Here is a 27,778-nt window from a genome sequence, read left to right as displayed (position 1 = left end):
TATAGGATGCATATGTAATTGCAATTATTATATCCTTCTACTGTAATGACCCTATTATCATTATATAAGGGCCTTATTTGTCATTTTTTAAATGATTTGTTACTGAAAGTCTGTTTTATCTGATGCAAGCATAGCTATTCCTAATCTGTTTTGCATGGAATATCTTTTTCCATCCCTTCACTTTCAGTCTATGCATGTCTTTATAGGTGCAATGAATTTCTTATAAACAGCATATATTTCAGTCTTTTTTTTAGTCCATGTAACCACTTTATGTATTTTAATTAGATAATTTAGTTTGCTTATAGTCAAGGTTATTATTGATAGGTAAGGATTTACTACTTCTGCACAACAGAAGAAAACAATACAGTGAAGAGGCAACCTAAAGGATGGGAGCGAGTATTTGCAAACTACTCAGCTAACGAAGGTTAATATCTAGAACAAACCACGAATACAAATCAAAAGCAAAAAGCAAATAATATGATTTGTAAAAGTGGCAAAATATCTGAATAAGCATTTCTCCAATTCCTTTGTCTTCTGACAAACAAATGCCAATAGATATACCGTAAATGTTAAACATTACTAACCATCAGGAAAATGCAATGAGATATTACCTCACCCCAGTTAGGATGGTTATTATCAAAAAGACAAAAAATAACAAGTACTAATGAGGATGTAGAGAAAGGGGAACTCTTATGCACAGTTTCTGGGAATATAAATTAGTACAGCCATTATGGAAAACAGTATGGAAGTGTTACAAAAATTTAAAAATAGATTAATATGTAATCCAGCAATCCCATTACTGGATATATCTCCAAAATAAATGAATCAGTATGTTGAACAGATATTTGTATTGCTACATTTATTGAAGCACTATTTATAATAGCCAGGGTATGAAATCAATGTAAATGTTCATCTACAGATGAATGGAGAAATAAAATGTGGCACATATAGACCATGGAATACTATTAAGCCATAAAACAGAATGAAATCCTTTCATTTGTGGCAACATGTGGGTAGAACCAGAGGATGTTATATAGAATGAAATCACCTAGGCACAGAAGGACAATGCAGTACATAAAAAAACTGATTTCATAGAAGCAGAGAGCAGAATAGTGGTGATTTGAGTCTGGGAAGGATAGGAGGAAGTTGAGGCATCAGAAGAAGTTGTTCAACAGGTACAAAGTTACTGTTAGGCAAGAAGAATAAGTTCTGGTGTTTTATTACACAGAATGCCTACAACAAAGAACAATGCAGTGTATGTTTTAACATAGCTAGATGAGAACATAGTGACTATTATAACCACAAAGCAATGATAAATGTTTAAATTCATGGATAGGTTATTAATCACCTTAATTTGATCATCATACAATGTATATAAGTATTCAAACATCATCACATGTACCACATAAATATGTACAATCTATGTCAGTGATAAATACAACTTAATTTGTAAAAAGACAAAACTTTATTTGGTCTTATATTTACTTTCTGTTTCCTATTTTATATGGGATTTTAAAAATAATTTTTGGTTCAAATAAGCAATAGATGCTAGTTTCTGAAAGCAGCCCTCTAAACTGCAGGCATTTATTCCTACTGCTATTTGGATTTTCGTTATCTTGTACCCTAGCATAACATAGTTAAAGATCCCTAAGAGGGTCTGTATTTCCTTAGAAGTCTATAATTGTAAGTCTTCCTAAACTACTAATGTCTGCACATTGAATTCCAAAGGTGTCTTGATTCTCAGAAGCCATTTCTTCTTCCAGGCCTGAGAGATGCTCTTCATGTGGGGTGTGAGTGAGAGATAACACAGGGTAACACAGGTCTGTTACCCTTTAAATATTTCATAATTGACCTAGGTTCAAAGCCAAATGTTGGTTATCTGACACTTCTTAACATCTGAGTGTAACCTCTCATAGCTATTTAATTATATTTGCCTCATTGCACTCAGGCTTTTCTGTCTTTTACCCCAATAACTGAAGTAATAAGTCTGTCTTTAGATAGGCAGGCTAAGGAGAGCAGATAACTGTAAAACCCGCAGGATTCAGACTTCATACTGACTCTATAGGAGTAGATAATATCCTGGTACAAGTACATATTATACATGATGACTCCAAAGAGGGCCAGTTGGATGAGCACCAGGAGCAAAATGAGCATTTAATGCAGAGCGAATGAACACATCCATCAAGTTTAAGAGGTCCCCACTTAGAATTCCAACCTAATTTTAAACAGCATTTTCTATTTTGTTTTCCTATCATGGAGTGAGGGGGTACAGTGTCTCAGTCTGAAAGAATACTTTGTCTTTTCCTCTTTAGCTAAAATTTGGAAATCTAAAAAGCTCAGTTAGAATTTCAATACCATGAAATGTTTGACACAAATGGGAGGAAGTTATTCTGATTTATTCAAGTAATGTCTTTTTGTAAATATTTGCACTGATCATACAAGGTATAATACTAGGGTTCTTTTTTTTAGGAGAATCTGATACACATTAATTCCATATTTAAAGAGATGTATATGCCCAATAAAGGGATGTATACCGATATGTTCTGCCTCTGCAGTGTTGCTCAGATTGTATCATAATAAAACTCCTCAAAATGGAGACAAGATAAGTGATGTACATCTGATAGGAGTATTTATGTCCTAACAAAAACCATTCGCATCTGATAAACATTAGTAGAAATAAGAAATAACTATAAATTAATAAATGACATATTTAAAAATTGCTGTCTGTAGTATATACTATTTAAAATTTGCATCTCCACTTAAAGTTATTTTTTCTTTTCATTTATGTATCATACAATTATGATTGTATTTATTTATTTATATTAGTACTTGTTCATTTATTAATGTTGCTGACACTCAGGAAATTTTGTATGTTGGTTTGAATGACATAAATTATAGCAAAAAGTAACTTTGATCCTTCAAAAATGATATTATTTCATATTTTTTTCTGAGGCAGAAACATACATGTTAACTAAGATATATGACACAAGACTAATTTTTAGCATACTGTTTATTCCATTGACCTGTTATCTCTGCTTATCACATAGACTTCTTAGAATAGATTATTCTTTAATTACTTGGAGTAGGCTTTTCAGTGACCAGGATGTATGTGTCAAGTTTATAGAGTATCAAGCAGTGCTAAGCATTCTACACTGGTAGTGAAGTTAGAGATTTTAGAAAGATGTTCCACAGAACCATTTAACTTTCTTTAATAATATTTACTCTCCACTCTCCCACAAAAGATTGATGCTATAATTTGAGTTGAACAAAGTTAAAAAGATTTATTTTCTCCAGACTTCTCAGAGTCTTTATTACAATATTGTGCTACGGCCGGGCGCGGTGGCTCAAGCCTGTAATCCCAGCACTTTGGGAGGCCGAGGCAGGTGGATCACAAGGTCGAGAGATCGAGACCATCCTGGTCAACATGGTGAAACCCCGTCTGTACTAAAAATACAAAAAAATTAGCTGGGCATGGTGGCGCGTGCCTGTAATCCCAGCTACTCAGGAGGCTGAGGCAGGAGAATTGCCTGAACCCAGGAGGCGGAGGTTGCGGTGAGCCGAGATCGCGCCATTGCACTCCAGCCTGGGTGACAAGAGCAAAACTCCGTCTCAAAAAAAAAAAAAAAAAACAATATTGTGCTTCATGGACGCAAAGAGAGCAACAACAGACACTGGGGTCTACCTGAGGGTTGTGGGTCGGAGGAGGAAGAGGATCAGAAAAAAATGACCCATAATACAAGGCTTAGTACCTGGGGGACAAAATAATCTGCACAGTAAACCTCCATGGTGTGAGTTTACCAGTTTACTTTCATAAAAAACCTGCACAGGTAACGCTGAACGTGTACCCCTGAACCTAATTATTATTAGATATTTTAATAATACTAATAAAATTGTGTTTAATATAAATGGTTTTCCTAAATTTGTTTGACAAAAATACACTTTGGACTAAAAAACTTATCTCATTACCAGAATTTGAGAAATAAAGCTGCAAGTATTAACCTATATTTGATTTTACTAAGGGAGACCAAAATATTATAGTACTATATTTTACAGAAGTTCTATTTATCATGCTTACTTGTAAGATAAGGAAAATTTGATTCAGGGCTTTTGAAACAAATGTCAAGGCTATTGAAATAAGGGACAAAGGTTGGGCTCAACTCTAAATATAGCAAAAACATAACAAAGACAGCTGAAGATTTATAGCCAATGAGCAGAATTCGGGAGGTCAATGAATAGAAAATTACTAATAGGAGCTATCAGGGGTAGGAGGATTTTTGCTAAACCTGCCAAATAGAATCCCTGCTGAAAGATATTTGATCAGATTTAGATGTCAAGGGTGATAAATTGACTTAGCAGGGTTCCTGCTACAATTGGACTAGGTGAGAGTGGACTAAGACAAGACCTGAGGACAAGGCCCATTTGAAAAGTTAACTCAGAAGAGTCTGTCTAAAGTTTGGTTAAGAAATCTTTGGAATTAGTGCTTTCTATGCCCTAAGAAATGTTTGCCTACTTCAAAGTCATGAAGATTTTTTTCTTAAATAATTAAAATTTTATAGTTTATATTATCCTCTTCAAGTTGCCTTTCTTCTTTCTTTCTTTTTTTTTTATTAAGTGAGATAAAGGTCAAGATTCACTTTTAGTTTTTACTGCAAACATCCAGTTACTTGTACACCAATTATTGAAGAAATGCTCCTTTGTACATTGAACTATCTAAGAGCCTTAGTCAAAAATCAATAGAAAAAATAACTCTTTTGGCCAATATGAAGCAACTGGCATCCGACAAACCCTCTAGCCATAAACAACAAAATAACTAGACAGAATATAATAAAACAAATGTTTAAGACAGTAGACAACCATGATTGCCAGACTAAAGAGAGGAGAAGTAGGCAAGAAATCCCTGCAGTTGCTCTTACTTGTTTTTTGTTTTCATCTGGAGACAACTTATAAAGTACCATACAGAAGAAAAACCCAATCAGAATGAAGTTTTGTTTAGTCAAGAAGAAAGAGTTTAACATTAGGGAAAGGTGAACAGGTGGAATTTCTGTTACAAAGTATCAGAGGCTTTGAATCTGTTAAAAGAAAAATTGTAGACAAATTAAATGGAACAGTTTGAGCAATGAATGATTTGCAAATCAACCAGAATAAGTTCAGAGACACTCCAATGCAGCTATGTGATGGAAGATTTATGGACAGAAAAAGCAAAATGACATGCAGAAAATGTAAGTGAGATACAAAAAAGAGCTGTATTGGTTACAGCTCAGTGCTTGCTGTGTTTGAACATGGTTTTAACAGTTGGATTTCTTGATTGGCAAAAACTCAATGACTGGCACAAGTTTAGGTTACAGTCTGCTTAACATGTCAGTTAGTTTACACTTCATTATGTATACAGAAACCTTTAGGCCAAACTTAAAATGTGTAAGGAGGCAACTTTAGGTTAAACTTAATTTAAGAATGCAATGCAGAAAAAGAGAACAGAGGATTTTCAGGGGGGTTTGGGATTCCTTATGTCTTTAGATGAATGGAAATCTGCGTATGTATAAACTAACATTCTGCAAGGCCAGCTAAAGAGCCACCAGAAAAGAACTGCAAGGTGAAACATTACTAGAGCTCACCTAGATATCCACTTTCCAACCAGCCAGAATGGAAAGACTTAACCACTAAGATATTTAATAAAAACCCTAGAAAGAACTGTCTTACAAGTAGGGTTAAAACAGTCCTGTAAAGGCTCATTTAGACCAATCTTACAAAGCTTAAAAACAAAACTAAAAATCACTAAGCTAAACAAGTATTATCTAATAGAATAGACCTTAATACTCTTAGAAGATAACAAAATCCAGGTGCCAAATAATGTAATATTTACAATTCAGCCTTCATTTGAAATTATTAAACACAAGAATCAGGAAAATGAGAACTTTAAGGCAGAGGAGAAAGAAATCAGTCAACAGTAATAGCTATCATTGGCAAAAATGATCAAGTTCATTTAGAAATAACATTAAATATGTATAACTAAAGAGACATTCATTTTCAGCATTGACATGTAGAGAACTTGAAAGTCATTAGATTTCCAACTTCTATATCTTTACTGAATTTTCTCTTCGTTCTCTCTATTAGCTTGAAAGGAATATTAAAATATCCAAAAGTCATTGTGAATTTGTCTATTCCTTTGTTTAAGTCTGTCATTTATTACTTCACAAAGTTTGAAGCTTTTTTTTAGGTGCTTACAAATTTAAGAATTGTTATGTCTTTTAGAAAAAAGGATTGCCCCTTTTAACACTATAATATGAGTCTCTTTCTGGCAATTTATTTTGTCATGGCTAATTTACCCAATCTTAGACATGCTACAGCCTTTTCTCCTCCAGTTTGCATAGCATATATTTTCATATTTTACTTTGATCTTTCTTGTGTCTGTATATATAAAGTATATTTCTTATTAATTATCATATAATTTGATTATATATTTTCATACAGTCTGGTGATATCTGTCTTTCAATTAAAGTATTTATATGTAATATAATATAATCAATATATATAGCCAGGTTTTGTTTACAATCTCACAGTTTGTTTTTCTTTTACCTTCTTGCTTTTCTAGAGTCTGTTTAGTTTATTTAGAAGTCTATTTAGAATTGATACTGTGCCACTTCATACATCACACTCTGCCATGCATAATTCCTAAATCACAAACTATAAGATACATAATAAATTTGAAAATGAGCAAACCATTATAAAATTGTAAAGGATACATAATTTGGAGTAAACAAATCAAAAAAGATATCCCTGATGAGGTACTTACACATGACCTATAAATGCAAGTGAATAAGTTAAGAAATTTCGAAACTTTTAAATCATTCAAAGTATGGAAATTTGATAGTTTCTTATTGTATCATTGCACTAGTTTAGATAAAGTGAAAGAAAATTGTCAATATGTTTATGTTATTTTCAAAGAAAAATCCGTTATTAAAACTACCAATCTCTTAAACAGGTAGAAAAGACAATCTTTTCTGTTTGTTTGTTTTTATTCTGTCTCAGGAAATGATGTGATAAAGTTCTTTTGATTCAGGGTTTACCATCCGGTCCTCCTAATAGAAAACTGTACTATTCTGCCTTCATTTTCCACCTACACTTTCCAGACTTCCAGTCCATTTCCAAGTACCTCACAGGGGTTTTTGGCTTTCACCCAAAAAAGGCTGACAAATAAAAATGTGCATTTTTCATATGAGGCTATAAACGCCTTTTAAAAAGCCTACTCTTTTTTTTTTTTTTGAGACGGTGTTTCACTCTTGTTACCCAGGCTGGAGTGCAATGGCGCGATCTCGGCTCACTGCAACCTCCGCCTCCTGGGCTCAAGCAATTCTCCTGCCTCAGCCTCCTGAGTAGCTGGGATTACAGGCATGTGCCACCATGCCCAGCTAATGTTTTGTATTTTTAGTAGAGACAGGGGTTCACCATGTTGACCAGATGGTCTCAATCTCTTGACCTCGTGATCCACCCACCTCGGACTCCCAAAGTGCTGGGATTACATAAAAAGCCTACTCTTTACACAAGAAATTGTGAAGTTTTATATGCATATGTGCACCAATCTGACCCATCCTGATTTTAAACTCATTTTTTAAAGATAATGTTACTGCTATTTGGCCAGATTATCTGAAAATAGTTTACAAGGATCTGATACACTGACCTTATTTTTTTTTTTTTACAATTGTGACTCATAAGTAAATTGGATGTCTTAGATATACTTGACTCTTCCAATTTATGTAAAATTTTCATGTTACATTTCTCTTTATGGATATATCCTCACATATACACCATATATAAAAGAGTATGAATAGGAGTTGTACAATTTGGAAAATATATTCCAGTTTTTTTTCTCAATAGCAGAATCTTCTAGATCCATTCAACTCTATGTAACTGAACATATTTATATACAAATGCATATTAAAGAGTGTTATACAAATGTCAATTGCCAATGGTTTTTTTTTTTTCTGAATTGCAAATTTCACTATGTCACCCTCTTCCAAAAACGGGAGGAATCCATGTTAAAGGCAAGGAAAAAGGAAGGGGACAAAGATGTAAAATTTGTTTGAGAATCTATAAGAAAAACAGTTGAACAAGCAAAAAACAAATAACCCCATTTAAAAAATGGACAAAAGATATAAGGAAATAATTTTCCAAAGAAATCATACAAGCAAACAACAAATATATGGAGAAAATATTCAACATCACTAATCATCAGAGAAATGAAAATTAAACTCACAATGAGATCTCATCTCATACTAGTCAGAATGGCTATAGTTAAATAGTCAAAAAACAACAGATGCTAATGAGGCTGTGTTGAAAACAGAACACTTAAACACTATTGGTGGGAATATTAATTAGTTAAGCCACTGTGGAAGGGAGTTTGAAGATTTCTCAAAGAACTTAAAAGAGAACTACCATTCGACTCAGCAATCCCATTACTGGCCATATATCCAAAAGAAAACAAAACTTTCTACCAAAAAAACACATGCACTCACATGTTCACTGGAGCACTGTTCACAAAAGCAAAGGCATAAAAATCAACTTAGGTGCTCAACAATGTTGGATTGAATAAAGAAACTGTGGTACATGTATATCATGGAATACTATGCAGCCATAAAAAGAACATATCTCGTCCTTTGCAGCAACATAGATGCAGCTGGAGGTTGTTATCCTAAATAAATTAACACAGGAAAAGATCATCAAATACCACATATTCTCACACTTATAAATGGGAGCTAAATATTGGGTGCTCATGGATATAAAGATGGCAACAACAGAAAATGAGGACTACAAGAGTGGGGAGCGAGGGAGGCTGGCAAGGATTTAAAACCTCTTAGGTACTATGCTCACTACCTGGGTGACAAGATCATTCATGCTCTAAACCTCAGCATCATGCAGTATATCCAGGAAACACACCTGCATATGTACCCCATGAATCCAAAATAAAAGTCGAAAAAAAGAATAGATTATAAATAAAAATACAATTTGTTTGATTTTCTTGTAGTTTTTCTTTTATATAATCACTCGTAAAGTTTTCATTCTCTTATTCTCGGTCTAGCTTGGCTCCCACTTGCTGGGTTCTTCGAAGAGCTAATGTTCTAGCCTATTCCAGGGTTCTCTGTAACTCACCCTACTTAACACATTCATTTCAGAGTAAACTTCCTAAAATGTAGTGAGAATCTTATGCTACCCCACTAAAAATTTCTCATGGAGTTTTATAAATTACAAACAGACTGACTTTCAAGGGATTAAAAATTTGAGAATCTCTCACCAGTCTTTTTTCTTACCTATGTAAAAACTTTGCTGTAACCAAGTTAGATTCAATCAGAATTCATATATGAGAACTTCTTATGATTCTCTTCGAATGCTCCTCCCACTCCTTAACTTCAGCCTTCACAGCCACAAAATTCTTGCTTATAAATTAAGCCTATAAGATTGATTAGATTCAAGGACTGCTAGTTAGTCACCAAGCAAATAACTAGTTTACAAATGGTGATTTCACTTGTTTAAGAGATTGCATCTGCATAGCTGAATATAGGTAGAATATCTGAAAACATCTATATTCTATATTTTTAAAAAGTTCTGCTAGAATTTGCATTATCATGTCATTATTGTCATATGCTTCTTCTGTCATGTAATTAAGTTTGATAACCAGAAGAATACTTATTTTGATGACTACATATAAATGGTATGTTATCACCTCCCTTTTTCAACAGAATTTGAGACTCTCTTTACTCCCTGCATATAAGCTTGGTTACATTTTTATAATATATTTGCTCATTTGTTAATTTGGAATTATATGTTACAGATTATATATTTCTTAGAAGGAAATTTTTATATCATGTAATCTAATCTCCATCTGAATATACTGACTTCCATGGGGGTAGGGGTTATTTCTCCATTAAAAAGAGAATTTCACTTGAATTTCTTTTTGTTTATTCTGTCCAATTCTAATCTGTTAAAGCAGAGAAACGGACATCATTTTACTTAAAATATTTATGATATATGTGTACAATGCACATAGGAAAGACGGTCACTTCACAACAGAGATATCTTTGTGGCCATCCACAAATGGGCAGTGATTATAATGTGTGTCCATAATTAACTCTGGCCGTTGATAATTCTGGGCAACAGTGTAAAGAAATGTTTCCATAAAGCTAAATGTCATTGGCAGAGTTTAAAAATTAGAACATTTCAATATTTTGAAATGTATCCAGAATTTGGGGATAATTACAAGTACCTCAGCTGAGCCAATTGTGGGGCACAGGGTAGACTCTTCTCAAAGACCATACTGAGATCGTTCTTAGGTGGCAGGTTCCTCAAAAATGTTATGGCACAGGACACTAAAAAGGGAATTCTGATCCTCAGACAACTTACCAACTTAATCTTTCCACTTATGATTAGTGATCATTCTTCTTTATCTCTAAAACTATTATTATTTGACATTACTTAGGCATTGAAACAGATAATATAGTTTATCTGAGAACAGATCTTAAATAGAAAAAAGAAGACTTGAATCTGGAGAGGAAAATTTGGAACCTGGTAATGATGTTTGTGCCACCTCCTCACCTTGATAAAGCCTAGCCTTAATTCTAACATAGCCTAGATTCCTTAGTAAAATGCTTCCAGTACATGCTTGACATCATGCTTAAATATTTTTGACCCCCACCCACATGTTACATAATCACATAATTTTGTCACTTTCTTTTGATTAAGAACAGCAAGGAAGAACATTCAAGTAACGAAACTTATATTTTATGCTAATGCCATATTTTACCAGGGTGTAAGTGGCAAAATATCCATCCCCTTTTGGCTTCTGTAAGTGGAAGGTAGACCCTGCATACCACCTACTTAGGGAATACCTCAATTGGATGGTATACTTATCTGTTTTCATAATGCTATAAAGAACTCTCTGACACTGTGATTTATAAAGGAAAGGAGCTTAATTGACTCACAGTTCAGCATGGCTGAGGTGGCCTCAGGAATCTTACAATCCCGGCTGAAGATGAAGGCAAACAGGGCACTTTCCTCACAAGGCAGTAGCAAGGAAAAGTGCCAAATGAAAAGAGAAGAGCCCCTTATAAAACCATCAGCTCTCATGAGAACTCACCCACCATCATGAGAACAATAAGGGGGAAACTACCACCCCTAATTCAGTTACCTCTACCTGGTCTCTCCGTTGACACATAGGGGATTAGAACTTAAGATGAGATTTGTGGGGGGACACAAAGCCTAACAACATTAGATGGTGTTTAGATGTTGGTTAGCTTAAAAGCAAATATTCCTACAACTTCTTGGGAACTCAGCATGCATATGTGTCAGATCTGCCTAAAAATGTCATGTAATATTACCCACTGCCTGTGTGATAAAACCTGAATTTAAATCAGAGAATGACAAAATATTTAATATACTTATATGCTGTTAATCTCATTTTGATTTTTGACTGGAAACTTAAAATATCATGTTTGCAGTATAGCTTACACATTAGCTCAAATCCAAAAAAACCACTTTTGACTACAAAACCAAAATGATCATAAATCCAGCATACTTTCATAATCTTACTATATATTAACTGGGATTTTTTGTTTTAAATAATCATATCCAATAATGATGAAATAATGCATAAATGAATTTATTGGAAGGACTTTGTACAGAATAAGAATAAAGCCTATGAATAATGCTAAAAAATAGGCAAGAATCAAATAAGGGAAGCATCTACAGTCATACCATTCTTGTGACAACTGAATGAAGGCTTTAAATCACTGTCCTTAATTATAAAGTGGAATGATGGGGCCTCAATGAATTTTCAAGGTGAAAGTAATGATCTGGGGCCATTTAAAATTGTCAAATATAATAAATTATGTAAATGTGTTTAATCACATTTTGTAGTTAAATAAAATATACCATTGTGGCCAGGCAGCTGAAAACATGCATTAATTTGTCCAAAGTGGAATTTAATTTAAACCAAGAGCAAAAACACCTGCAGCAGTACCGAGAATAAAACTAGAGATTGCTGTGTCTCACTGTGGAAATCATCTACTATTTTAGAACTTCCTAAAACTGACTGTGCACCACGTTATATGACTGTTTGAGGTCCACATTTGTTTCTTTTTAAATGACTAGAAAATGAATTTGCCCTTTAAAATATGTCGTTTTACAATGGGAAATCTTATATCCCATACTAAATAGATCAATAGGAGTTAGAAAGTAGTGAATTCTTATAATTTTATGTTGCCTCTGCATCCATTTTGAATACAAGTTTAACTTTCTCATATCAGAACTAGGGGTCTGTTAACTTTGGCACAGTTTCCAGTTCCATACAACACCCAAATGGTTCAAGTCAGTGGCCAGAGATAAAACATATAGGCACCATTTTGCTTAGCAGACTGGGCTCCCTGCTTTTCTGCTACTTCCTTTAAAGGGACCATGCACTGCCAACAAACTTAAAGTGACCCACATCTTATTCCCTTATATTTACATGAGTACCTGTTTCCACATGCTTGTATATACACTAGAGCCAGTTGCCACATGCTTGTTCTTTCTCTGTCTAACCTTTCATGCCTGTCTTGTGTGACCTAGAAACAGAAGATTGTTCCCAGACTCATTGCACATCCCTGTCAAGAGTATGTAAGCAAAAAATCTTTTGAATTGTTTATATTTTTGTGGTGTGTTATATTTGTGGCTTCCATCTCAAAAACAAAGCAAAACAAAATGAAAAAATCTAGGGGCTCCTTAGGCTGGGTTTTCCCCAGGACGCCAGGAAAACACAAGAACCTTAGGGTTCCCAGCAGCACAGTGAAGGAGGTTAGGCAGGCATAAACCTGTCAGACAAGAGCCAGGAGGGCACCTGCCAGTAAAACTAGCGCCCATAGGAGGAAACCCCTGCTCACGGGTCAGGCAAATAGGCATTAGGTCATCCACCAGGTAAAATACGTTTTCTGTTAAAAAGACACTAAACATCCATGCTTGGCACCCCTCATTTCCCTTAAGTCACCTAATCACCTCCCAAAGTTCCCTGCCTCCTAATACCATCACACTGGTGCTTAGATTTCTACATGAAAATTTTAAGAGAACACAAACATTCAGATTATAGCATCCCTTATTGAGGAAATCTTAGGAAAATGGATGGCATTCTAGACCAGATCTAAACCATGTGAGTTTATTTCAGCAATTCTTAAATGCATAATTTTTTACTTTTTAATGTTTCAGGAATCAGGATGTGGTCTCCAGCATTACGTATATTTCTTTTAGTATTTACGGTTTCCTTTGCTTAAAAAATTTAATACATCAGACTAATGTACTTTAAAATTGATATCTCCTTACAATTTAAAGAATGTTCTTACAAAATAAAAGGCAAAAACGTGAAACATGGAAATAAATTTTTTCTCCTAGCTAGACAGGATTGGCAGTAAAGGAACTAGGTGAAAAATGAGAAACACATACATGGCATTTGTATATTTTCTTAGCTACATAAAAATAAAAAGTAGACTTCCAACATGGAAGGAGTTTATCTACAGAAATGTTACAGGTTAATAATAGAGAAAAAGACCAAACTGAATCAGCCACCAACAATACTTCCAGAGCTTTTGACAACCGTAATACCTTTGGTCAAAGATTAAAATATATTATCTTTAAAATTATAGAGAAACACAATACGTAAGTCATGAGAAGGATAATTTTACTAAAAATTATTTTTCAAATCAATCCTTTGTTTAAATATATTGTTTTTAATATACATGCAGATTAATTTCTACTTTAGTAGTCACATTTTTACAGAAAGATAAAGAATTAAGCACACATGAATTCTATATATAATTTAATTCTATAAATATAAACTCAAGCCACCGTCAGACAGCCATGCCATTATTCAACTGGTGGCAGATGTCCCAGTTGACTGTAGACCTTGCCAACTTAAATTTTAAATTGGTTGCAGATGTAACAAAAGTTTTACAGCTGCTCAAATATTTGTTTATTGAAGTTAGACAGAGAATAGAATATAAACTTGATTCTCTCTTATAAGAAATTTTAAGCATGCTTTATGAGGTTTCTATTTTTATCTTAGAATCAAACCAGCTCTAATATCTAGGATTATTAGTTCCTTATCTCCCATAGACACTCAGCATAGACATGTGTGAAACAATGGAACATGTTTAGATAATCTCTCAGACTACTTGCAGCTTCATGATGATCGAACTACCATTTAGGGGGCATGAGAAACATGTGATGATGACTTTTCCTGATGTCAGGTATGATAAAATTGCAACATATTTCAATACACTGAGTACATTAATTAGATATTCTATGTGTGTTAATTAGCCTTATCTCACATATACAAGGCCACTTCCCAAATAGTAGGCATATGATACAGCACAGTGGCTGACTTCTTGGGTCAGGACAACTAGACCTGAGTATAATTTCCTATCATCTCTATGACTTTTAACACATTTTATAACATCTTGAGCCCCTGTATTCTCTTTCATAAAATGAGGAAACTATCATGATCAACTTCAAGTGGTGGTTGTATTAAAGTAAAATATGTATATCAAAAGCTGGCACAATGTAAGCACTCAATAAATTCTAACTCTTATTATTACAATAAAATTCACTTCATTTTGTAAAAATAAGGAAGAGTTATCTTTTTTGATGAGTATGACAACATTCCAAGAAGGTTAAGGGCTTGGACATCACAATTTTAAAGGTATTATTTTAGTAGATTGCAGGAAAGTTTCTAGTTCATGAGTCCTCTAATTTCTCTTCCAGAGAAAGAAAAGATGATCATAAAAGCCATTTTACATGATGTTACTTCTCTCTGATTTGTTCTTCTTCTAAAACAGGCACTTTCTTCCAAACAGTACCTGCGTCTTCTTTTATTAATAATTCCTTTCCCTTATCGGAGAGCTCTAATTCTGATAGGTTAAAAATGTGGCTAAAGATATGGAATAATAGTCACTCTGATAACAATTTTGTGAGAAAAATATGCATATTTCTGTCAACATTTATAAAGGTCTTCTATGTTCTGACAATGGGGAAAAACAACCTGTTTCTTCCAGGAGTTTGCAATCTATGAAGGAACTTAACAGTAAAACTACAAGTCTCTGGAGAGACACCTATTCAGGAAGTGAAACTGAGCTGTCTTTAGTTGTGTAAAGAAGTTGGGGAAATAATAGGAAATGGAAAGAGAAGGAAAACCTTACACTAGTTCTAGTAGTTCTAGTTCTTGTAGTTCTATAAGACGTTCGGTGAAATCATGCCTAAGAGACTGGTGAACAATGAGAGATTAAACTGAAAAGGTGCATTGGGGCCATCCATATGGGGCCATAAGATGTGTTATGAAAGGCACATGAATTATGAAGAGTTGACTCCAATATAGTGTAGATGAGTTTAGTTTTAGGCAGTATTTCATAGGGAGAAAAAAGGACTAGGTGTTGAATGTGTCTGTGTTTCAACCAGCATTTATGGAGTGTTTACTTTGTGCCAGGTATTCTACAAGATGCTTTATGTAAATGATTCATTGAATCCGCAATGCAGCACTATAAGGCAAATTTCTTAATCAGCTCCATTTTAGAAATGACCAACTTGTAGCTTTCTTTATTTAATCTTGTTATGGTCAAAACGTACATACACATAAAATTTGGCTTTGAGTTTCTAATCCCAGATACATGCAACTTTCCACAGCAGTCCAATCCCACCAGGCAAGAAAATAATTTATGGTTTATAAAATAGCTTTTCCCTTAGAGCTGTAAATGCACAAAATAAATTTGCTATAAAATTATTAGCAAAGATCAGTTAATTCACCTGTAATTACTCCTAAAATATTCTCACCCTGATCTACCCAGTTAAGGCTTGAATACCTGCCACTCTTTCTTTGAAATTCTACTGGGAATTCCCAGCACCAATAAAGCCACTTCATTCTAGAAACACAGTTGAGGGACTACAGTAATTAACAGCAAATATCATACTTTTTTCCACTTCATGGCAGAACTGAATTCTACTTTTGGAGTTTCACCAAAATACGCATTACCATTCTTTGGGTACAGATATAAAAGAGTTCTACATATTTCAAAATTTAAATATAAGTTCTACAGGTACATAAGATACAGAAGAACTGTCATTTAAGAAAAACACTATTAACTTTAAAAACTGTTTCATTTGGTGTTTGCTAGTCAGTAAACAAAATATACATGATTACTGAAGGGCATAAATGCTTGCTTATAAAAATAAATTCAGATCTAATTTATTGTTTAGGAATTAAAGCTTAACAAATATTGACTGTAGTTAGATATTTCTTCTTAAATTATTACTAACGAAAATTTCATATTGCAGTTCAAGCCAAACAATAAAGTTTAACTGTTGTAAATTTCAACAAAAGATGATTTATTTAATACTTGGGGTTTATTTTTCCTTTCAGGATCATTAGAAAATTTCCATGGTATGGCATAAAGAAAAACAGGCTCATCATTTGCTTTTTTGTTCCAAGCTCAGGTACATTGGCCCTGCTGATATTAATCTTGAGTCAATTGGGGGCATTGATAGCATAAACATTTTGTTTTACAATTATTATAAATCTGACTCCACTAATAATGGTCATTTTGAGTTGATTGGGGCATTGATAAATATTTTGTTTTACTACTATCATAAATCTGACTCCACTAATAAGGGGCATGTTATGTCAAAGTTAAAAAAGAGACCAAATTTGCTTCATATGCTCTTAGCCTAAATTTAGTATGATATTCTACACATATATGTATCTATAAAAAATAAATGTACTTTAACAAAAGTGTGCTAACTTTGAGTAATGACCTCATCATTATTGGAAAATCCTTGGTTCTTGACTTTCTTGTCTTGTCATCAGCATTTGGCACAGTTGATCATCCTTGAGATATTTTCCCGCTTGTCTCAGAAGACATACTTTCCCTTTCTTTCTTTTCCCTCCCCTCCCCTTCTCCCCTTCATTTCCCTTCCCTTCCCTCCCTCTCTCTCTTTCTTCCTTCTTTCTCTTTTTTCTTTTTCTTTATTTCTTTCTCTTTTCTTTCTTCCTTTCCTGTCTCTTTGTTTCTCTTTCTCTCTCCATTCTCATTTCCTTCCTCTCTCCCTCCCTCCCTCCTTCCTCCATCTCCCTCAGTAGCTTTTTAACAACCTCCATTGCTTCTTAGAGATCTCAACTCTGGAGTCACCAAAGCTGAGTATTTGAACATTTTCTCTATTTACTCTCACTACCTCAGAGGTGTTGTTCGTGCTCATGGCTTTAAATACAATATCTAAAAGGTATTACCCTTTAAACATCTCCTGGCTAGACCACTTACTTTACTGAACACCAAATGTTAACTCACTATTCATATGTAGTTACTTCAAATTTACAGCATACGAAATTAAAGTGGTATCTTTTTCCCAATCCTCCACCATCAATAGGCTTCTTCCACTCAGTTAAAAAAATAGGTTAAAAATAGAACAAGACTATTTTTCTAGTTCTTCATGCTGAAAACCTAGGAGCATTCTTTACGCTTGCTATTTTCTCCCAATGCATGTAAATTACTCAACACATATCATTGGCTCCATGATCAAATATATTCAGAATTAAATATTACACAGGCATTGTTTTTATTCTGTTTTCAAGAACTATTATATAAATATTACAGAATCTCAATTTTCCATCCATGTTCCTTAACCACATACATACATACATAACCTTTCTTTTCACAAAGTTCTATATTAATTTATTAAATTATGCTATGAGTTCCTGTTTCTTTTTTTCAAAATTAATGAGATTGTTCCCTCTAAAATAGCTTCATTTTTAACTATTCCAATAACTATAAACATAGGCATTTTCTTTCCAAGCAGTTTTAAAAATTTTTATATCCATCTATTCTTGTGTTTGCTGTCATAAATGTTGTATAAAATTTTGATATTGCTCATATTCTTGTGTTTATCTCTTAAAGTTACATGAAATAGTTAATTTTAAATTGTTGTCAAGCTTTCCCATAATCATTAACATTATCTAAACTGAATTATGTTTCTTAATTTCATTTACTGCATATCTTAGCTAGCACTAGATTGCTTATGTGTGATGGCTTCTATTTTATCCTCAGTTCCTCTAGTAATTAAAATATTAAAAGAAAATATGCATGGAATTCATGAAACTTGTGGCTTAGATCAAATAAATACAGAAAGGATATTAACAGAGGGACAGGTCTCATGCAAATTTTCATATATTTATAGTTAGCAAAGCCATATGGTATTCACTGTGGTTAGAAGCATCAGCAATAGAAGTGATCTTAAACATACCTTCAATAATTTGCTAGCTACTTGACCTTTTAAGATGACAATGACTTTGACATAGGTTTCAAAATTTTTTAAGTAGCAAGACACACGGTGGCTCTCATCTGTAATCCCAGAACTTTGGGAGGCTGAGGCAGGTGGATCACTTGAGGTCAGGAATTTGAGACCAGCCTGGCCAACATGGGGAAACTTCATCTCTACTAAAAATACAAAAAATTAGTTGCGCGTGGTCGTGGGCACCTGTAATCCCAGCTACTCAGGAAACTGAGGCAGGATAATCACTTGAATCCAGGAGTCAGAGGTTGCTGTGAGCCAAAATCACACCATTGCACTCCAGCCTGGGCAATAAGAGTGAAACTCCATCTCGAAAAAAAAAAGTAGTAAGAAAACTAGTATCTACTAGACACATTTGTTGAAATCATTGAAATAATGCCAGCTAAGCACTTAACAAATTATTTGCATATAGTGAGTGACTAAGGCTTTCTTTTATAGTAATTACTAGCTGTAATTATTATTTTTTATGGCCAAATTAGTCTGTCCTGTCCTCTGACACTAATTTCGACTTTATTTTATTAATTTTAAGTTCACCTCAAATGTACAGGTATTTCATAATAACCACCTTATTTTTTCGAATTATTGTCATACTCTCACCTTTGCTTATAAATATGTATTGAAACTTACATCACTGAATATTTTAAAATTCTACTCAAGCCTGTAATCCCAGCACTTTGGGAGGCCGAGGCGGGTGGATCACGAGGTCGAGAGATCGAGATCATCCTGGTCAACGTGGTGAAACCCCGTCTCTACTAAAAGTGCAAAAAATTAGCTGGGCATGGTGGCACGTGCCTGTAATCCCAGCTACTCAGGAGGCTGAGGCAGGAGAATTGCCTGAGCCCAGGAGGCGGAGGTTGCGGTGAGCTGAGATCGTGCCATTGCACTCCAGCCTGGGTAACAAGAGCGAAACTCCGTCTCAAAAAAAAAAAAAAAAAAAAAAAAATTCTAAAGTTCTTAAAAATGTTACTCATCAAGGTGATTGTGTTTTTTTAAAGTCAAAGGCTATGCTTATTTTTGAGTTTTTCTTCCTCAATATCAGATACAAAGTTCCTTACAGATTATGACTATAATAAAATTTAGACTGAAAATCTAAACTTAAATTATAAAGTACTGTCATAGAAAACTATGTAAGAAAGAATTTCATTTATTTGAATTCTGATAGTTTTCAAACTATATATTCATTTTATATCCATAGCTATGCCGTAATTTTCCTATTGCTGAATTCAGTTTTGGAGCTGGTTTAAGATAAAATACAAATTTTTCATATTTCTTAAATGAGAATCTGCTTGGCTAGAAAGGCTTTTGTCGAAAGACTTTCCTCAGAAAATAATATCAAATTTTAGATATCCAATAATTTATAACAAATACAATGCTACCATGAAGCTCAGCATTCTATGTGTTAAGAACTATATTATTTTCTTCCAAACAAATGTTTTCAAATTGCAGCTTCTAGAATGAAGAAGAAAAAAAAAAAAGTTTGTGCACAGAGGAAACACAAAATCTTCACTATAAGTCTGTAGGGAGAAAGGACAGGGATGGAAAGTTTTTCTTGACTTCTGACCTAGGTTAGATATGTCTATTTCATAGGTATTTGCAAAAGTCAAACAGAATTTCTACTCTGGGGATCTACAACTATAGCCAGACCTAATCTGCATGGATTGAAATACCAGTTTTTAGAAAACAATTCAGTATAATTAATATCATTCACTTCACTAGTATGTTACGCTTATTACAGACTAATCTGGATTCTACCTGACAATGAATAAAACACATTGAGCTGTGCTAAGTTCTTAGCACTGATTGGATGTTTTTTTCTGGATCTCTGCTCAAACTGAACTTGAATCTATTTAAAACTGACACTTAAAAGAATTTCAGATGTATTGATAGAAAGGTTTGAAAAAATTTGATAACAAAATCAGAATGTACTTTACTTAATGTCAAATTCATTTTCCACTACCATTTTAAGCTGTAATTTTCTCAGTACTATCTGCAAATCTTTACTCATATACCCCAAGTAGCAAAGTATTACGTAAGTATCATTTTCTAGTAATTTAAAAATTACTAATCCTGCCACTGCAATTGTACTCTAAGTGATTGGGAATGCTGTGAGAAAAGTCACTGATAGCTGCATACAGATTTTCTCCTTTGAAAGTGAGTTATATTCACATTTTGCGTGTGAATGAGAGTTTTGTTCTGGGAGGAAACATCTGTGTTCAGAGTGCATCCTGAATGCTTTAGGGAGGCAGGTTGATCTTATGGTGAGATGAAGCATTCCATGGAGATGCTACCCCCTCTAGCTCAATATTAGCCTCGACTAATGTAAGAAATTTTATTATTCAAGAAACCTAGTTTGGACTTTGTGCATTGTATCATTTGTTCATTCTTTTATTCTTTAAAAACTAAGTACTCATGTAATCCATTATTAAACTTCTCTTGCAAAGACATGTTTTGCCTCTATTTTTTTGGCAATTACTCAGTCTCTCCTTTTTATTAAAATATGTTTATCAAGCATGACTCTTATTTTCCTTCAGCTAAACCAAAGGTCTCTCAGTTGAGTGAAAAACAATATAATTTCACTTTAAATGCACTAGCTCATTAAAACTTGAAATAACCTTGTAAGTCTTGTACGTCACGATTACTTCAAATAATTAAACTCATATAATATCATTTAGAAAGATTAAGAGAATCCCTTAAGATTACATGGCAAAAAAAAAAAAAAAAGCAAAGCCAAATTTTAAACCCATTTTTTACCTCCCTCAGATCTTCTGTCTCCAAGACCCAAGTTAATACAAATTGAGTTCTTGTCTTCTACCCCAAATTGCATCTGTACCTCAATTATTGTCATGCTATGAGTCTACAAAGTGCTTTCCACAGTACAGATACATTTGAAAGGACATATTACTGCCTTTAATAGTGCCAGAGTAAAGATGAAGAAAACAAAATAAATAAGTAAGTAAATTTGAAGCAGCTAATAGGTGTCTAGCATTGGGCAAAGCATCCGAGTTTCAAAACACACACACACACACACACACACACACACACACACACACACACTCTTTGCTATCTAGGAATATATAATCTAACACATGTATAGAAAATGAGAGACACCCTAAAACCTCAAGAGATCTCAACCCACAGCTAGTTTTCTTGTGTACAAACTCTACAGAGACCTCCTTCCTACAAGCCAGCGGATCTCAAAATGTGTTCTCTGGGCCAACAGCATGAGTATCACCTTAGTACTCAGAAATGCAAGTTCTAGAAATGGGACAGAGAAAGATAGCCAAACAGGATGCTCCACCAACTGCACCCCTAACAAAGACACTAATTCAGCAACTCTACACAAAAATGTACTTTCTAACCAAACATCAGGTGAGTATTCACAGTACCTGGTTTTAACCGCATATCACCAGAAGAGGTAAGAAAAACAGTGCTGAATTACCAATGCCACCCTTCCCCTGTGCCCTGGCAGCAGCCTCATGGCATGGACAGAGTCTGTAATTTGGGAGAGGGAGAACACAGCAATTGTGAGACAATGCACTGAACTCGGTGCTGCCCTGTCACAGCAGAAAGCAACACTGGGCTAAACTCAGCAGCTGTCCACCCATGGAGGAAATATTTAAACCTGTCCTAGCCAGAAGGGAATTGCCTATGCCAGCAGTCAAAACTTGAGTTCTGGCAGGCATCACCACCACAGGCAAAAGTGCTTTGGGCTCTAAATAAATTGGAAAGGCAGTCTGGGGCACAAGGACTGCAACTCCTAGATGAGCCCTATTGCTGAGCTGGTCTCAGAGACCGTGGACATGGGGACCAGACGACATACTGAGACACCAGCTGGGGTAGCTGAGAAAGTGCTTGTGCCACTCCTCTCTCAACCACAAGTTGTGCAGTTCAGGAGCTCAAAAGAGACCCCTTCTTTTTGCATGAGAAGAGGGCAGATTAAAGAGAACTTTGTCTCCAGGCACAGTGGCTCTTGCCTGTAATCCCAGCACTTTGGGAAGCTAAGGCAGGTGGATCACAAGGTCAGGAGTTCAAGACCAGCCTGACCAACATGGGTGAAACCCTGTCTCTATCAAAAACACAAAAAGTAGTCGGGCATGGTGATATATGTCTGTAATCTCAGCTACTCAGGAGGCTGAGGCAGGAGAATTGCTTGGACCCAGGAGACAGAGGTCGCAGTGAGCAGAGATTAAACCACTGTACTCCAGCCTGGGTGACAGAGCCAGACTCTGTCTCAAAACAAGACAAAAACAAACAAAAAAAGAGGACTTTGTCTTGCAATTTGGCTACAAACTCAGTCATAGATTAGGGCTCCCTTTCAGCCTAGTTCTTGAATGACATTTTTTGAAACACCTCGTTCTGGAAGGATCCTTTGCCTGCTTGTTAAAAAGCTTTTGGACCCTGAATGATAATCAGTGATACTGATGTAGTACGTATTTGCCATAGGCCTTGGGTAGGACTCTGAGATCTGTTGGCTTTAGTTGTAATGAGTATGGGAAGAGACTCCTTCTGCTTGAAAAAAGTGGAAGGAGAAGTAAAGGAGACTTTGTCTTGCACCTTAAGTACTAGCTTGGCCATTTGGGCACAGAACACCAAGTGATTCTTGGGATTTTCAGTTCCAGCCTTGGCTCTTACAAGGTATTTCTTGACTTCCTGAGGGACAGAGGGGAGCCCACATCCTTCAAGGGTGAGTCTTAGGCCATGCACCATTCCCCACAAGCTGACTGAAGAGCCCTTTGGCCTTAAAGGAGCATTTCTGGTTGTCTGTCAGTACTCCCTGTGGGCCTGTGGTGGTGGTGACCATGAGGTCAGGGTCCTCTGCATTTGTAAAGGGGAGGGAAGAGTGAAAAGGACTGTCTTGAGGTTTGACTGCCAGCTCAGCCACCATACGTTAGAACACCGGGTAGACTTCTAAGGGGTTTCTGACTCTAGTCACTGGCTTCCAGATGGAAACTCTGGATTCAGCTGGGGCTTGGAGAACCTGACACCCTGAGGGAAAGAACACAGTCCTGGCTGCTTTTGCCACCTGTTGATTATAAAACACCAGGGCCTTGAGCAAACATAGCCAGGGAGTAGTTACAGCAGGCCTTGGGAGAATCCCCATGCTGTGATGGCATCAGATCTGACCCGGCACAAAGTGGTGTTGACGACAAGGGTCCTTGTGTCACTCTACTGCCAGCTCTAGGTGGCTCATAATAGAAAGAGAGACTCTGTTTGTTTGGGAGAATGTAAGGCAAGAGAACAAAAGTCTCTGCCTGGCAATCCAGAGAAATCTTCTGGATTTTATCACAGATCATCAAGTCTGTACCTCTTTGTGTCTGCAAAAACCACAATGTTACTGGGCTTGGGGTGCTCCTGAAAGCAGATACAGCTTATATCACAATACTCAAGTCTTTTCAAGAATCTAGAAAGCCTTCCAAAGAAAGATGGGTAAAAACAAGACCAGACTGCAAAGACTACAATAAATACCCGACTCTTCGATGACCAGACACTAATAAGCAACAACAGAAATCAAGACCAGGAAATCATGACCTTACTAAATGAATTAAATACGGCGCTAGAGACCAATTCTGGAGAAACAGCAGTATGTGAGCTTTTAGACATAGAATTCAAAATAGCTGTTTTGAGGAAACTCAAAGCAATTCAAAGTAACACAGAGAAAAATATTCAGAATTCTATAAGATAAATTTAACAAAGATTCTGTCATTTGCAGCAACATGGATAGAACTGGAGTCACTGTATTAAGTAAAATAAGCCAGGCACTGAAAGACAGACATCACATGTTCTCATTATTTGTGAGAACTAAAAATCAAAACAATTGAAGTCATGGAGATTGACAGTAGAAGGATGCTTACCAGAGTCTGAGAAGAGTATTTGGTGGGTGGTGGGGGGATGAAAAAGGGAGGTGGGGATGGTTAATGAGTACAAAAATATAGTTAGAAAAATTGAGTAATACTTACTATTTGATAGCACAACAGGGTGACTATGATCAATAATAATTTAATTGTACATTTTAAAATAGCTATGAGTATAATTGGTTTGTTTGTAACACAAAGGCTAAATGCTTGAGGAGGTGGATATCTCATTTTCTATGATGTGATTACTTTACATTGCATGCCTGTATTAAAATATCTCATGTGCCCCATAAATATGAATACTTACTATGTACCCATAAAAATTAAAAACATAAAATTAAAAAATATATATTTTTAAAAGAGTCTCACTTAAAGCTTAGAGTTGGAGGTTGATTTTTTTCTTATCCAACTTCCTCTATTTACCTTAGGATATAGTAAGATCTTTATCAGAGAGTTAATAACTATCATAAACAATGATTTAAATACCCACTAGTAATATAATTAAATACAAGACTGTTTACTTGAAAAGTTGCAGGAATTTCTATCAGGCAATTTTCATGAATATTTATCTCTTGTACTTCTCCTAACGACCTTATGAAAGAGATAACACAATGCTCATTTTACAAGTATGATAGTAGGCCTCTGCACTTTACATTATAGTATTGCATATTTCTAATCTGGATGCTTATTTGATCCTTCTGTTAGTTAGAATGAATTGAATTTAGCTATGTATGATAGAAACCCCAAATAGCAGAGTCTTAACACTAGATGGAAGATTTTTTTATTTATCTGAATTTCTGACAAAAAAACAAGAGTTGTGACTCTATTACTTGAAGGTGTTAAGAACCAGACCCTTTCTTATTCGATGTGTTGCTCTATGTCCATGCTCTACCATCAGGGAAGAAGAAAAGAAAAAGAGGAGTGTAAATACTTTTCCATGATGGATACAAACTGAAAGGGGCTAGTAACTCCTCTGTTTATATACCAGTAGCCAGAACTTAGGAACATGGCCCCAGTAAGTTTCAAAGGGGGCTGGGTAATATTTATCGTGGATCACAATTTGCTCAGACAAAAGTAAAATGTCTTTTTAGAACAGAGACAGAGCTATTTTGGGAAAAACTATCAATCTCTGCCACAGTTCATTAGTCTTTCCTCATTCCAATTGAGAACCTGGATCTTAACTCTTAAAATAGAAAATGAAAAGTGGTAAATAACAAATTTTCAGCAGTAACGTTAATTAGCAGAATGCATGAGAAGCATCTTTTTCAGCAGCTAACATTAGTTCAACAAGTGTCCCACACCTTATGAGTCTGTGAGGAATCAGTTAAGAACTCTCATGTTGTTTCCAAGGCACTTACCCGTGTGATGAGAAAGTATCTGTATCGCAGATGAAGGACACAGTCAATATTTCTTACCCTGGGACTGTAAGGGAAACGGCTGCATTGCAGTCAAGAATAGGCCGAGGTAAATATCTGGTGCAGCATGGCACAGCAGGATTGGAGCACAGGCACACAGCCCCATGCATCATATAATCAGTTACATAACCATGTAATGAGTGGGCTCATCACCTGGCTCTGAGCCACTGTTGTCTGTGAGGTGTAAAAATATATCAGTGACACTGTGAGAGGTGGCATATAATACAGCCATGTCTCACCTTCCTATGCCCCCTCCGAATGTTCTTTCAGCTACCTGCTACCCATTTACTGACTCCCTCGGACCCCAGCTTGGGTTGGAACCTGACAGGGGCCGTCAAATCACCTTCCCAGGAAGCACTTAGGTATCCCTAGGTGCTATTAACAGGACTCTGTTAATAAATCAGAATCCTGGTCCCAGGCCAGATTGGGCAAATGAGAATCTCTAGCCATGTGGCCCAGAAACCTGCATTTTAGCATTGCTCCTAGGAGAATATCATGCGCACACAAGCTTTAAAACCATTGTTAAGCTGGAAGGATAAATGGAAAGAAATTAATTCTTTCAGACTCTATCTTACCTTGTCTCTTCCCATTAATAGTTATTCTATAATATCTGCAGGTTGGTTGATCTTTTCTTCCATGGTTGCTAATCCCTCTCAATTGTTAGAGCTCTAGAGGAAGCTATATAGAATCACTAAAACCATTTAAGCTTTCACGGTTACTCTCTTATGCAATCTTAACAGCACTGTGAGAAAGCTAGCAAAGTATAGTTTTTCTATTTAACAAACAAGTTAACTAAACTGACACTCAGAGAAGTCAAGGGACTTGTTCAGTATCACACAGCTTTTCAATGGCAGAGATGAAAAGCAGATCATTAGCCAAACCCAGGCCCTGAGCTCTTTCTCATCTTCTTGCAATTGTCTCCCAAATAATAAGGAGGGTGAGAGCATGGCCCCCAGCATTCAAAGTTTCAGCTTGCCAACTTTGACCCATGAGGAAGTTTATTTAGACACATTTCTTCTCAGCGCCTGCAATTTATCTGAGAAAGTTCACTGAGCTATTTTTAATGACTCAAATAATATCTGAAGTCAAAGCGTTATCCGAAGGAAAAAGGGAGGACAGTAACACTTAGCGAATGGTGCTCCAAACACTGAGCTGGACTTTCATATAATGCCAATGCAGCAATTCACACAGACTCCAAAGACCAACATTTTTGTCACCCTACCATTCTGGCTTATGCTGGGCTTATTATATATAAAAGATCTGTGATCCTGAATGTTTTTTCTTCTAATTGTTTTAAAAATTGGAAAAATATCTCCTACATAAGGAATTCATAATAGATGTAGGATTTTGAAATTACTAAATACCATTTCGCTTTCAAAATTCTGCAAGACTTATATTACAACTTGCTCAATTCTTGTGCCCACATTTGATTCTTCTTGTGTACAACTGCTGTGATCTGTGCTTTTATACTAGCACTGGGGTTTTAAAGCATTAGAGTCTGTGAATGAATTGTTATCACATCTGTCTTAATTGCATTTCCATCTGCTCCTGTGGTGTGCACCTGTACATTGCTGATTAGACAAGAACAAGAGAAAATTTTTTCTAATGTTGTTTCTCCTTACAGTCAAAATCAAGGCATTTTCAATTTTTATTTGATAGAGTGTTATAGAGGCAAAAATGTGAAACAGAATTCAAAAGATGCATGTTCTAGTCTTAAGTCTCCCATTTACAAGCTGTCATCATGGGCATATCTGTACTGTGACATTTCTAAGCCTTGGTTTCTCCATCTGCAATGTATCCTTCACTATGTTGGTGTGGGAATAAGAGGATATAAAGAATTTGCAAATGCTTTGTAAATAAAAAAAGCAAAATTTTGCATATGCCATATAGTCATATGTCACAGATACTGGAGTTTAAACTAAAAACCACAGGGTATAGGTTTTTCCTAAAATATTAGGTTTGTTGCTTGATTTAAAAAAAAAAAATCCGTATGTGCTTCTACTGCTTCCATATGCCTAAATTGCTCTCCATTTTGGTGAGTTTAAAATGGTGGATGAAAACACGCAGGAAGAGAGGACTATTGAAGAATGGATAGGTAATTAACATTTTAAATATGCTCTTTAATCCTCCAAAATGTTTTAATACCCTTGAATGGTTTAATAGTTG

General features: G+C 35.3%; 1 protein-coding gene across 3 annotated transcripts in view; it reads right to left on the bottom strand.

The window, feature by feature from the left end:
- The window catches only part of LUZP2 (leucine zipper protein 2), a 584,575-nt gene that overhangs the window by 169,656 nt on the left and 387,141 nt on the right, over nt 1–27,778 (bottom strand). The window lies entirely within an intron of this gene.

The sequence above is a fragment of the Saimiri boliviensis genome, chromosome 6 (genome assembly GCF_048565385.1).
Source record: "Saimiri boliviensis isolate mSaiBol1 chromosome 6, mSaiBol1.pri, whole genome shotgun sequence".
NCBI lineage: Eukaryota > Metazoa > Chordata > Mammalia > Primates > Cebidae > Saimiri > Saimiri boliviensis.
Note: the sequence above shows the minus strand (reverse complement) of the source record. Positions and strands in the feature narration are given on the sequence as shown.